General features: G+C 35.6%; 1 long non-coding RNA gene across 2 annotated transcripts in view; it reads right to left on the bottom strand.

Annotated features, from left to right (window-relative positions):
- Window positions 1-14,829, bottom strand: part of LOC145676104 (uncharacterized) — an 83,474-nt gene that overhangs the window by 28,104 nt on the left and 40,541 nt on the right. For both annotated transcript variants that reach the window (XR_014129287.1, XR_014129288.1), the window contains exon 2: window positions 14,194-14,507. This is a non-coding gene — a long non-coding RNA (uncharacterized LOC145676104). The remainder of the gene's footprint in view (window positions 1-14,193; window positions 14,508-14,829) is intronic.

Genomic DNA, 14,829 nt, shown 5'->3' with positions numbered 1-14,829 from the left:
AAACTTTTCATCAATGGGTAAAGTTAGAGTTTATGAATGGGTTTGTTTCTGAGATTTACTATTAGTCTCTTTAATACTTTGTTTTAAAGAATCGATAGTAGCGTGTGTCTAGAAATCCATATATTTATTTAACATACGGCAACTGTAATTACTTAAACTTTTGTGGTGCAGTAACAGCAGAAGGTTTCTTTTATGGTGGCCAGTAAGGGGCCCTTAGGCCTGCTATATCAAAAGGCCGTGGAGCATTAGTGAGGTAATGAGATCGACACTCAATATTTTCCAGGGTTTCCAGGAAAAGTGAAGAGTTCCATTACGTATAATCTGCTTTTCTTCTTGAAATATCTACATATACGTACGAGGGAGTATAAAAATGTTCTTGAAATCACCTAGAAGAAGTAGAATTCTGACACAATAATAGTCACGTACTCACGATTTTTGAAAGCTGTTCTTCACTTTCTATAAGCCCCTTTTGTAAAAGTCTGCAGTTTGGCATTGAAACCACGATTCAATCTAAAAAAATGGCATCATCCCTGGTGTCAAAATGGTATCCTTTGAGTACACTCTTCATTTCTAGGAAGAGAAAGAAGTCGCATGTTGCTAGATCTGATAAGTATGAGGGTAGGCCAATTTTTCACATCTTAATTCCACTCAGGCCTGTAGCCAGCCCAAAAATGGGGGGGGGGAAGGCGATCCAACTATATTATAGTTCATCACCATATTATAGTTCATTTGCCAGCCAACTGTGAAACTTTTAGGGGGCCAACCAAAATTTAGGGGGGTTGGCCCCCTAGACTTCCCTGGACACGGGCCTGATTCCACTGCCTTTATCATGGATGCATAAGTAGAATGAGCTGGTGCATTGCCTGCCAACAGCAACACTCCTTTTGTGAACAATTTACGTTGTTTCTTCTTCAGTTCCTCTCATGACTTAGTTAGGAGATCGGAATAATAGACATTAGTTATAGTTTGCCTGTGTGATAGATAATCTGTTATGATAACCCCTTCATAGTCCCAGAAAGCGGAAAGCATCACCTTGGCGGCAGACTTCTGCATCGTACTTTTATAAGGGGAGGAGGAGGGGTGTTTCCATTGTTTGCTGATTTCCTTTGTTTGTGAGTCATAATGATAAACTCAACTTTCATTGTCATTAGTCTGCTGAATAAGTCCTCTTCATCCATCTCACAGCGATGCAACATTTCTCTTGTAGTGTCCTCGCAATTTCTCTTCTGGAAAGGTGTGAGCAATCGTGGCACCCACCGTGCTGACACTTTCTGAAGATCCAGCTTTTTTGTGAATGATATTCCAGGCAAATCCATAGTTCACACCTATTCCACATATAAACACTTTCAATGGTTATCCTCCTGTCTTCCATTATGATCTTCTCAACTTTCTCCATCAACACAGAATCATCAGTGAAAGATGGTCTTCCAGATCTAGTGGCGACCGTGGTGATCATGTGTCCAGTTTGGAATTGCCGTTTTCACTTGGATACCGTCTCATACGATGGGCTTTCATCTCCATAGACTTCTGTCATTTCTTCGTGGATATACATTTCCACTTCCAAGCTTAATAGTGAATAATAACGGAAATGGAATTACTTCCTGGGACGCTGAATACACGTCAAGAAACTGCTTCTCCCTATCTCTTATCGTTTTTGATCTACCTGTCAATAGACAAACGGACAGACAGAAGATCGAAAGCGTAATTTTATGACTTCAAATACTTATGCAGAGTAAAGTTTGAAGTCTAATGGACTGACTAAGAGTCTTTCTATAAGACTTTACATACTTACGCATGACATACTTTGGAAGTCTAATAGTTGGACAGAGTGTTTCTATAAGACTATCCGTACTTATGCATGACATAGTTTGGAAGTCTAACAGATGTACAGTGTCTTTCTATAAGACTACCCATACTTATGCATGGAAGTCTAACAGATGGACAGAGTCTTTCTATAAGACTACCCATACTTATGCATGGCATAGTATGAAAGTCTAACGGATAGACAGAGTCTTTCTTTAAGAATACTCATACTTATGCATGGATATCTAACGGATGGACGGAGTCTTTCTATAAGACTGCCTATACTTATGCATGGCATAGTTTGGAAGTCTAACGGATAGACAGAGTCTTTCTATAAGACTACTCATACTTATGCATGGATGTCTAACGGATGGACGGAGTCTTTCTATAAGACTACTCATACTTACGCACGACATAGCTTGGAAGTCTAACGAATATACAGAGTCTTTCTGTAAGACTACTCATACTTATGGATAACATAGTTCAAAAATCTAATACACAGACAGTATTTTTATTAGATCTCCCATATGTATTCCTAACCTATTTTGGAAGTCTTAAATAGTGAAAAAGATGAGCACTGTGTTTCAACTTATTGTTTTCGTTTGAATGTTACCTTGGTCGCAGCCAAAATATGTGTTAAAGATCGATCCAAACACAGATTATTCATTAGAGTTTTTCAATATCTCAGCAATTAGTTATTAATGGGTACATTTAAGGGCAATGTTTTGAATGGTGTACTAGTACTTATGCAGCATTCAGTTTTAACATGATTTTTGTGTTTAGGTCATTACAATGTAAAGAGCGAATCAAAAGAAAGTCTCAAGTTCCCGTACAGATAAAAAAAAAAAATGACAATGGACGTTTCCTTTTTTTAAGTGAGGAGGGGGGCAATGAATGCCAACTTTTTATCTTTTGTCAGCGACTTTTTTTTCAAATGAGAAGGAAAGGTTCATTAATTTGCTAATGAGAAAAGTAGAGTGAGTTTGAGTATTGAATGGGGAAAGCTTTGAAAGAAATTAGACGGTGAAAGTAAAAAAAAGAAAAGAAAAGAAAAAAATTCTAAAAAAAAAAGAAATGAAAATGTCTTACGAGCCAACTTTAATGAAGATCAATTAACGAAAAGCTTTAGTTCACTTTGTGTGTACTTTTACTTTTTTTCTTTATCTTTTGTATTAAAACTTATGTATGAAAGCGATTATTTGTTTCATGTATGTTAGCAGTAAGAGAATCAAGCAGTATACTGTTAAGTTCTATGTTTTTCTCTCTCTCTCTAGTTTTTTTTAGGGTTGCACGGTGGGTCAGCGGTAGAACGCTTACCTCTGGTGCGTAAGGTCCCTGGTTCGATCCCCACCCAAGTAAGTTTGTGGTGAACATCATCGTGCTCTTGAGTTTTCTCAGGGTACTCCCACTTTCTCATTCCACTAATTTTTCCATCATCACTTGCTTTAATCATCGTCTCCCTTAGCCTAATGATAAAACGTACAAGCCTCTGTCCTGCCGGAAGGACTTCTGTGCACGAGCCGCCATCCTGCCGGCAGGACGCATTTCTTAAGGTTGGTGTAAAGGGACAAGCTTTGCCGGTAGATGTCACTAGAGTCTTCGTATCTCTCTTATGTATTTTTTACCTTTCATGAAAATTCACGATTTCTCTTACAAATTTCGACCTAGAGACTTCAAATTTTTACAGAAGAAACTTCATAACATATTGAAGACAACTATAAGCGCCGTTTTTTTTTTTTTTTATTTAGAATTTTATTCATTGTTGAAATAGTTATATTATTGAAAGTTTGGATATCCATTTCAACAATCAAGCCATTTCAACAATGAAGAAAATTCTAAATAAAAAATCGGCACGGATTGTTGCCTTCGATAGGTTATGAAGTTCCTTCTCGAAAAATTTGAAGTCTCTAAGTTGAAATTTGTAAGAGAAATCGTGCATTTTTGTGAAAGGTAAAAAATACATGAGAGAGAGACGAAGAATGTAGTGACATCTATCGGCAAAACTTGTCCCTTTAAACCAACCTTAATGGGAAGAATGTGAGTTCGTCCTTTCGGAAGGACATAAGCCTTCCAGCAGTACGAATTTTGAAATATACAATCAACATATAAGAGTAGGTTTTATGTTTCCCAGTTATCACCGAAATTCACTCTACTCCACATATTATTCATGTTTGGTGGATCAAAGTAACGAGCGTAAACGTACAAAGATCATCTTTAGAAAACATCCCGCCACTACAGAACTAACAGTCGTACCAACATGATTCTGTTTTGGGCTAAAACTAGAGTTTATGCTCTTTCTTCCAGGAGAACTTTCTGTCCTGCTAGACGTACACAAACTACTCTAATTTATAGACAAGCATGGTAGGACTTTTAGGACGTTACGTCCTGCAGGGAGGACGTTGTACATTCTAAGGCTAAAGGGCATGAACGTGGGAGCTTAAACTAAAATATTTCATTTCAGTTCATTTCTTTTTATTATTATTATTATTATTATTATTATTATTATTATTATTATTATTATTATTATTATTATTATTATTATTATTATTATTATTATTATTATTATTATTATTATTATTATGAAAATTTACAATGTTCAGTAAATGTTTATACACTATTTTGATAAGACATGAAATAGTGTCCCAAATTTATTCCCATTAACTGCTTCAAAAGTTTAAAGTAAACTTCGGTAAACACTGTCCTTAAATCTCGTGAGCAGTGGTGAATTCAAAACATTCTCCCGGTGGGGAAAAGGAATCTTAATACTAGAAGGGAATCGAAAAATAGTATTCTGAATACTCATTATGCATAAACAAAGATGTGGCTTCGGAGCGGGAAGTTGTTCCTGCATTATCCCTTGAAATCATTCTTGCCACGAGGGTCTACTGCCAACGAGGCCGAAGTATTTTCAAGATGGTAATAGGGAAATCTGGAAATGTACACAAGATCAGAGTCATAGCCAAGCAAGGGGGACTCTATAATCACATCCCTTATGAACATTGTTCTTATGAACCAGAGACGGAGTGGGTCGTGGGTCAAGACTTTTGAGGAGTCAGTGGGTCGTGGGTCAACATGACGTGATCCACTGCGACCCACCGACCCACTCTGTGCAATGCATCTTGTGAACACTGATAAATTGGTCTACGTTTTACTGTCAAGGCATTCATTTTTCTTCATTTTTCATTTGTTTCTATTTACTTACCTGAGATGAGTATATGTAAGAGAAAAAAGAACTCCAGCCACTTTTGGCTATTGATATTTGTAATTGTAATATTAGCAATAGGACTTAGTACTTGGCTACATGGTGGCTCAATGGTAGAGTGATTACCTCTGGTGGGTAGGGTCCCTGGTTCGATCCCCGAATAAGTAAGTTTGTGATGAACAACATCGTGTCCGTGGATTTTCTAATGATACTCCCGATTCCTCCCACTTTTCATTCCACCAATTCTTCCATCGTCATTCACTTGTTTTAATCATTGTCTCCCCTAGCCTAACGGGCATAATAGCGGGACGTTAAACTCAAAGATTTCATTTTAATTATATTATTTTGGTTAAAAACAGATGGATGAAAGAATGTGTGGACTTATAATGTAAGAGGAACCTCAAAAATACATGGACTGTTGTTACCCATATTACTAGCGCATACTGATAATGCATAAGTGTTTATCTATGCCGAAGAGGGTATTGCTATTTCTAATCGGAAATAGCACCGCATGACACTGCTGGGCACGCACGCCTGTTTTCTGAACATGTACATCGGTCCATCCATTGGTTGCGTAGCAGAGTTCTTTTCCACCAAACAAAAATCGGACATTGGCATCGCATCGCATCACATCGCATCAATCCAATCTCGATCTGCATTTACTTAAATATATTTTGACCGGCGATATTTTGTCCACGCCACTTTTGGTATCGTATCAAGCATCGGCGAAGAGTGACGTAGTACCTTTTGCTCTAGGCTCCACAAATGTTAACTCCACCTCTGCTTACTATCGTGTATAGTCTGTTTTAGACAGTTCGAAAGTCTGTCGATAAGAGCAATAGTAAGTAACGAAAATATTCATTGATCAATACCGAGTCAGAGGACGAATGCCATCCTAGTTATGAGTCAACTTAACGGTCTGTTGGGCCGCGGTGACTCAGTGATACAGCGTCCACCTCTGGTGCGTGGGGTCCCTGGTTCGATCCCAGCGTGCCCAGTGGACTTTGTGGTGGACAAATACAGTCTGAGTTTTCTCGGAGTTCTCGTGTTTCCTCCCGCCTTCTTCATCCCACCATTGCATTCCTCTCATTACTGTCTCCTTTAGACTAGCCAGCATAATCGTGGGACGTAAAACTAAAAGATTGTAGCTATAACAAGTCTTTTAATACGGAATATGAGAGCTACTTTGACTATATTTCTTTGACTTTGTAGACATCTATATTATTAACGAATCAATCGTTTCGAGTTAAATTTATGAAAATTACATCAAAATTGCCCTTAGCAAATAGTGACTAATATTCAAATGACAAACATTAATTGAACATAAATTGCTTTCATTTGTTCTTAATGGCGTGACACCCATGATAACTTAGAGCAAAAACAAAAAATTTATGTTTTCACACTATGTCTACAGTTTAGCATACAAACTGCTTTTATATGCTAACAAGTGTAATTTATTTTTTTGGGAAAATGTGTGTATTAACGTGAGACCTCCAGTAATTAACCTCCTACTAGGTTTATACATGCAAATGTTTCGTAAGCATTTCGCTAGAAGGGGCTAATAAGCAACAAAATAAATTTCCTTTCATGTGAGCAATTTAAAGAAAGATGATGAGGATATTCCTTATCTAATGGAAACTTGAAGAACATTTAAACAAGAGCACAGAACACTCTATGATTTACTTGTAATAGATCATAAATAATCGTACAGTGTAACAATATTATTTTCTCTTTGGCCTCTGTAATTATTTAGTACGTACTACTGATTCTCTGTTGTTAGATTGTTCATTGTTGTAAGAAAAGATACAGTAAATTGTGACGCCAATTTGATTATAACTTGATTTTGGTGCTGTTAGCGTCAGCCAGTAGTTCTTTCAGCAAAAATGTTCCGCGGGGCACTGCTGATATTATTCTATTTATTATTATATTATAGGCGTATTATTTTGGTCTCCTCCGAGGGAGCACTCTCAGAGATCCGGGAGTACAGTGTCCCCTTCAAAAAAATGTCTGGAAGAAATACTGAGCATCAGCATTTTCATTGTTAATTTTTATCAGATCTTATTACCGTGAAGATTGACACATACCTGACGGAGCAGCTAAAGGTTGCCAGTAATCCCTATTTCTGATCACCTGGGACTAAGTGTTTTCTTTCTTAATATTCAGTGATTCTGAACTATGGTTTATGTTAAAGTATCAAAAATGTTTCAGGTATTGATCACAAGAACATATTATTATGAATTCATCCACCCATACCTTTCACATGGAATCGAAGCCTGGTATGAAAACTAAAGTGCCGAGCTTAAATATAAGCTCCTTGTTCTTCAGAAAATAATAATAATAATAATAATAATAATAATAATAATAATAATAATAATAATAATAATAATAATAATAATAATAATAATAATAATAATAATAATAATAATAATAAAGAAGAAGAAAAGAACATTTTCTTGTGCATACAGAACCACTGTTCCACGAACTGAACATATTAAAATTAGGTAAACTTTATTTTTATAGGATACATTGCCTAACGTACAGAATCCTCAAGAAAAATGCAATTATGTTTTCAACACAATTTGTTGAAATAAAATACTCAGTTAGTACCTGTGCAAAGACAAAAAACTTGAAAAACCATGATCATGACTAAATTATGGCATCACAAGTATCAATGCATTAAGGCCTGGAACGCCCTACCCCTAAGTATCAGAGAAGTACAAACTTCTAGCAATTTTTTTTTTTTAAAAAAGCAACTGAAAATGGATTTGAAAATTGAGACAATAGCATGCTAGTGTGTAATTATTATTATTATTATTATTATTATTATTATTATTATTATTATTATTATTATTATTATTATTATTATTATTATTATTATAGACGTATTGTTTTGATCTCCTCAAGGGGGCACTCTCAGAGCTCCGGGAGGGGGGAAGCAGTGGAAGAAACACTGATCATTGAGCCTGTAATTTAGTTTCCTCTAGGTTCCACAATCGGCAAAACGACCCTGACACAACTTGAACAAACTTAACTATATAGCGTTAACTGCAGAGCACCGTAGTGATCCGCTATTGTACTTGGTATTGTTATTCTGCTTATATGTATTGTACTAGCATCAATCACCCGCTTTGCTGGGTTAAATTAAGAAAAAACAGTAATATGTTTCGTAAGTCAGTCACTCTTTACTATTACTAAAGCGCTCCTTGCTATGGGTAATTTTCATTTATATATATATCCTCCCCTCCCACAATTTTTGCGGGACTGAATTTGGATTTAAATGGCATCAGAAGTGTCACTGTTCATCTCAGCGACCTCAAAAACTATAGATTCGACACTAATATCGGTCATTTTCGATAATTTGTAAATATCTTTTCCCTCCTTTAAGTTACATCGTCAAAATGATATGACAAAAATCATCTCATGTTCGAACTTTATCTAGGTTGAAAATTTGATCGAGATCGGTCCGGTGGTTCAAGAGTTATTATGTTTTATTTATTTTTACATATCCCCCACCCTACCTCCTCCCCTAAATTCTATCGTCAAAGCATAGGCGTGCCCACCAAAAATTTTCTGGGAGGGACAGTACCCATCACTCAACATTGTGGTCCGAATTTAAAGAAAGGCTGATGTCATTGCACCCCCTCTTAATTTTCAAAATGTCACATAACATGAATTAAAGTGCCGCAATTAGGATAGATAAATCCTATTAATGGTGATAACAGGTTCTATTCCAGCGACGCAAAAAATCCTATTTATGATACTGTTCACAATATTTATTATAATTAATGGGATTTCCAGGGCGATGATATTAATTTGTAGGTTTCATGACAGTACAATGAACTTATGATCAGTGACTAAGCATATTATTCAAGTTCATGTCAATACTGTGTCGCTACTTTTTGTACTTCATTTATATACCCTGGTAATTGTTACACAATTTTCTTCAGTGAAATTGTAATTCCTTTCAATTCCAGGAATTATTAATTGACGTTCCCATTCCAGTATTTCATCATTTTTGCCGAGATATTTGGGGAAGAATTCCTACTATACAATTTTCTGGGGGGGGGACAATCCCCTCCTAGAAAATTTCTGGGGGGACGCGTCCCCTCATCCCCCCCGGCTGGCACGCCCATGGTCAAAGTGAATACATAAATACCATCCCAGGCCGAACCTCATCTAAATTGAAAATTTGATCGAGATCGATCAGGCGGTTCAAGAGTGAAGTCACATAGACAGTCACTTTCATTTTAATTTTTATTTTTACATATATCTTCGTCTTCCCTTCCGCCTCCCTCTCCCCTACGTTGCACCGTCAAAGTTAAATGATAAAAATTATCCCAAGCCCGAACGTGATCTATGTTGAAAATTTGATCGAGATCGGTTGGGTGATTCAAGAGTTATTAAGTTTTATTTATTTTTATACATCTCTCCCCTCTCTCCCCCTCCCCTAAGTTCTACAGTTAAAGTGATATGATAAAAAAACACCTCATATCTCATCTGAACCTCATATGAACCTCATCTATGTTGAAAATTTGGTTAAGATCGGTCTTGTGGTACAAGATTTATTACATTTTCGTCGGGTGGTTTAAACGTGATGAAGTCACAAAGACAGTCACTTTTATTTTTAATTTTTTGACAAATATCTCCCCTCCCCCTTCCCTCCGTTGCACTGTAAAAGTCAAAGTCACTGAAGAAAACATCCCAGGCCCGAACCTTACCTATGTTGAAAGTTTGATAGAGATCGGTCTTGTGGTACAAGATTTATTAAATTTTATTTATTTTCATATATTTCCCCTCTTCCCCTCCCCCTCTCCTAAGATCTACTGTCAAAATGAAATGATTAAAAATCTTCCCAGATTTGAACTTAATATATGTTGAAAATTTGATTGAGATCGATCAAGTGGTTCAAAAGTAATTAATTCACGAACATAGTCACTTTTATTTTTATATTTATTAATTTTTGTATATCTCCCCCTCTCCCAAAGTGAAATTATAAAAATCATCCCAGTCCCGAACCTAATCTACATTGAAAATTTGATCAAGATCGGTCGGGTGGTTCAAGAGTTATTAAGTTTTATTTATTTTTTTCTGTCCCCCTCCCCTAAGTTGTACCGTCAAAGTAAATAGCTAAAAACACTTCCAGGTCAGAACCGCATCTACGTCGAAAATTTGATCGAGATCGGTCGGGCGGTTTAAGAGAGAGAGAGAGTCACAAACATAGTCACTTTCAATTTTATAATATAGATAAAGAGCATGATTGTTGTAGTATAGACGCCTGGTAACCCTTAATTGCTGTGTCAATTTTCACGATAATATGATAAATGAGCAATAACAATGTTGTGGCAAACTATTCCAGCATCCAGTTGTGGCAAACCGCACTAGTGACAATTCGCACGTAATCACCCAAAACGTCTCGCTTTAATTTTACAAACTGAACTTATAGTCTATTGGTTAAAGTAAGGTAATAAATAATAAGCTCACAATAAAATGTTTCCGGAACAGAGAACAAGATGTAAACAAAATTTTATATGGAAACAAAAAATGTTTGTGACAAAATAGTTTACACTGGGAAACTTAAATGGAAATCGACATCGAAAAATCGAAAGTCATGAGAATATACCATGGAAATGCGCTCTGACGGGTCAGAGTAGAACAAAGAGTACTTGCAGAGGTAGATCATTTCAAATATCTGGGAAGTATTTTGATGAAAGACGCTTACTGTACCAAAGAGATCAGGTCGAAAATTGCTATAGCCAAAGAAGTATTCAACAAGAAAAAATCACTCTTAACTAGCAGCCTTAATATTGGACTAAGGGAGAAATTGGTCAATTGCTATATATGGAGTATTGGACTTATAGTTCAGGGACTTACGGAAGTTAGAGAAGAAATATTTAGAGAGCTTCCAAATGTGGTGTTGGAGGAAGATGGAGCAGATAAAATGAACAGAAAGAGTAACAAATGAAGTTGTTTTAAAACGGATAGGAAAGAAGAGGACGCTTCTAGCCATCATCCTTCGTAGAAAGGCCAATTGGATTGGACACATCTTGAGAAGGAATTCTCTTCTTCATACCGCTATAGAAGGAAAAGACGGAAGGAAAGCGAGGAATAGGAAGAAGAACACAAGTGATCGATGATTTGAAAGATAGAAGAAAATATTGAGAATTAAAAGAGGAAGCTGAAAATCGAGAAACATAGAAGAAACATTTCCAGGCCAAAACAAAATTAAGGAGAAGGAAAGAAAAAAAACTCAATAGCTTTAGGACCTGTCGAGAGGCAGAATACTTAATTATATAATTTGTTTCTTTGTTTGTTTTTTTTTATTATTTTCTTTTTTGCCTTTCTGTTTAATTTAAGCCAAATTGTAAAATACAGTTGATAAGATAAATTGCAGCCACTTAATAAGGTGCCTGGGCAACCAAAATGGCAAAAGTTATTTTCAAATTCGAGACGAGATTACAAACATGACAATTTTCGCCTCCTTTTCGAGACGAGACTAGAAATTTCTCGAGTATCCTAGACAGCACTAGTTTACCCAATATGTAGTTCTCAAACATTGTTTTAGTGTTGCATGATCCATAATATAAAAACTATGAAATGATTAAAATAAATATTGTACGAACAGAATGAAGATCGTTTATTAACGTTTAAAAATACGCAAGTCGTTACACAATATAATAAGGTAGGATTTTGATAACTTCTGGATAAAATTAAGAAGAAATTAAGAAGACAAACTTTGTACATAAGCATAGAAAACAGACAAAAAAAAAAAAGTTTTCCAAGAATTAAGACGAAACGAAAATCAATTCTTCGAAAATCTAGGGGACACGAAAAGTCAGGAAAATTTTACGAAACGAGATTAAAAATCCTTATTTCTTTCTCGTGGACAACATTACACAGGAAACTAAGACTAGTACTTCAAAATGAAAACCACAAAAAAATAAATAAATAAATAAAATAAATAAATAAATAAAATAAAATAAAATAAAATAAAATAAAATTTCTTTTCTATATGTAAAAAAAGCTCTCTTTTACGGGGAGAAGGCTCCATTCTAACGAAGGCTGACTTTTCTTTCATCTCTACTTATAAATGTCTTCATGTTTTCAAAAGTGCATTAGAAAGTAAAACAGAATGTTTCATATCTGACCAAAAGTAACAGTGTTTCAGAGGGGACAGGGGAATTAAAGAGTAAAATGAAATTCGTAAACAACTTAGAAAAGCTGTTATATGGAAGTCACACGAGTTTATTTTACTACCTTCTAATTTAAACCAAAACAGGGCAAATAAACAAACATTTGTTCCTTTCTACTAGATGACTCTGAACAATGTCGCTACCTGTTAACTATGCCAATTACAGTAATGAACCCCTCAATTTGTAAAAGTGTGATAAATGGATTGCAAAATTTGAGAAAAGTGCAATCGGTAAAATTAAGTGGTAGGTGCATTGCAAATTTTGAAAGAAAAAAATGTGATCGTTAGAAGTGAGAAATATATGCATTGCAAAATTTGAAGAAAATGCAAGAAATGAATGACAAATGTATTGCAAAGTTTGAAGAAAACGTGATCGGCAGTGGTAAATGAAAAATGCATAGCACAATCGGTAGAAGTGAATGATAAGTGTATTCGGAAATTTGGTTCGTTGCATAGTAGATAAGCGTCACTTTCAGCACCAAAGCTAAATGAGACGTGGACATCATTAAGATGGAATCCGAATCATCGCAATACAATCAAATTTCAAATTTGAAGAAAAGACAATTGATAGAAGTAAATGATAAATGTATTGTAAAATTTGAAGAAAATCGATGGATAGAATTGACTGAAAATTGTGCTCCAAACTTTGAAGAAAGTGCTATCGGACTCGGTAGAAGCAAGTAAACAAGAATTTTAGGAATGATTAAATAAAAGGAACAAAAATTGCTATCTCGGCCAAGAATTTTAGGAAGATCAAGAAAATGCATCAAAAGATTGTGATCTTGGTCAATAATTAGGTTTTGGATCAGGAGCCACAAAATTCTTGAACGGCCCCTGAATCAAGTTTCCGTATATTTTACGGAATAAGCACACCACACTGAGTTAAGTAATAGTTTGGGTTTGCTCACAATCAGGGTCGGATCCAGGATTTTCTGAGGGGGAGTGCACCAAATAACAGCCAGTACATTCGAATTAAATTTGAATTTATTTTTTTTTTTAAATGCCTTTAGGCATCTGTTAAGTGAATGAGGAATTGCCCTGGAAATGCTAAGTGTCTGCTCTCGATGAATCCTTTTCCTTTAACCATCAGAAAATTGACTGAAGCTATTGATTTTTGCAAAACTCACTGCCAGCTTCTCACTTTAGATAGTGTATATTTACAACAAAGGGGGGGGGGGTGAACTACACCTTTGTACCCCCCTAGATCCAGCCCTGGTCACAATATATGTAGTTCTCCAGGTATAAGGCCTACAAGAAAAATTTTGCCTGAAATATATTGAATCTTTTGATCCAAAAATGCTCTGCGAACTTGGACTCCACCAAGCAAAGAGAAAAATAAGACAGCCGTATAGAAACATTTAATAATATTCGAGAACAGAAATAAACCTACATGTTATTGACAATTGTTTTATTTTATTTTTAAATCCAAATAACACTTGGAAACGCACGTACACAGTATACAGTGCATTTGTGCTAAAGGACAAAAGAACTATAGTATTCCTTTGTTCAAAGGCTATCCACGCCCATGCACAATGACTTGACACAGGAAATAGTTGTACGTGTGAGGTGTTGATTGGCTAACGTTTCTTAAGTTATGACCAGTGATGTTAGAGGAAGCCAAGCTTTTATAACAATTACATACAATCGTTGTTGCTCTGTATGTGCGTGAGTGTGATCATAGCTGGAACAAATGAGCTTAGGGAATTCTTTCATTTTGTTAATCTTTTCATGCGTTGCACAGTTAAAAAAAAATATATATATATATATCAATTTTTCGTAAAAGGACGCTCAAAGAAAGCAAGGACTCGAAACGCCTACCTTCTTGTCTTCTTTTCCTTTAACTTTTTTTTTTCGAAATGTCATTTCCCTCCCTTATATACCCTCTCCCTAGTTGCTACATTCCTCCCCTTACGTATTCCCTAAAACTCTCCGCCCTTTTTATATAATTATAAAAGTTACTCTCAAATCTCCTTTTTCCTTCGTAGTCAATACTTCGTACCTTGTGCGCATGCTTTGTCCTCTTCTGTTTCTCCCTTTCGCCCCCTCTTTCCCTTCGAATTCCTTCTCTTTTTCCTGGAAACTGGAAAGATGATATCGATTTCTCGTTTCTCTTTATTTTTTCCTTCCTTCTTTCTTTTTTTCAACCCTCACATTATACTTCTTTTCTTCTTTCCCTTCTTCATCGCCATCATGCGGCCATCTTCCCAGTTCCTCACTTGCTCATCCAGTTTCGTTACATTTGTTTAGTTTAAAATGTCTTCTTCTTTTGTTTGTTAACCACTTGTCCATTTCTGGATTCGGTTTTATTTGGATCTGGAAGAAACAGAACAGATTATAAGAATTTTATTTGGACAGTTTCTGTATGTTGTAATATTTTCATCTGCAATCTATTGATTGAAGATTTGGCCGTCAAGAACAGGAGTGAATAAAGTTAGTTTGAATCAAAACCTTTCATTTACTTTGGTCCATCAACATTAATTGTTATATATTTCGGGTCTATAAGTTTGTTGAAAAACATGAATTTTAGGAATCATCAAAAAATGCATAAAAAAATTGCGATCTTGGCCAAGAATTAATTTTTGGATCAGGGGACACAACATTTTTGAACGACCCCTAAATTGAGGTTTCGTATTTT

Source organism: Thermobia domestica, chromosome 18 (assembly GCF_964235325.1).
Source record: "Thermobia domestica chromosome 18, izTheDome1.hap1.1, whole genome shotgun sequence".
Classification (NCBI taxonomy): Eukaryota; Metazoa; Arthropoda; class Insecta; order Zygentoma; family Lepismatidae; genus Thermobia; species Thermobia domestica.
The sequence above is the reverse complement of the archived record's forward strand: the minus strand, read 5'-3'. Positions and strand labels throughout refer to the sequence as shown.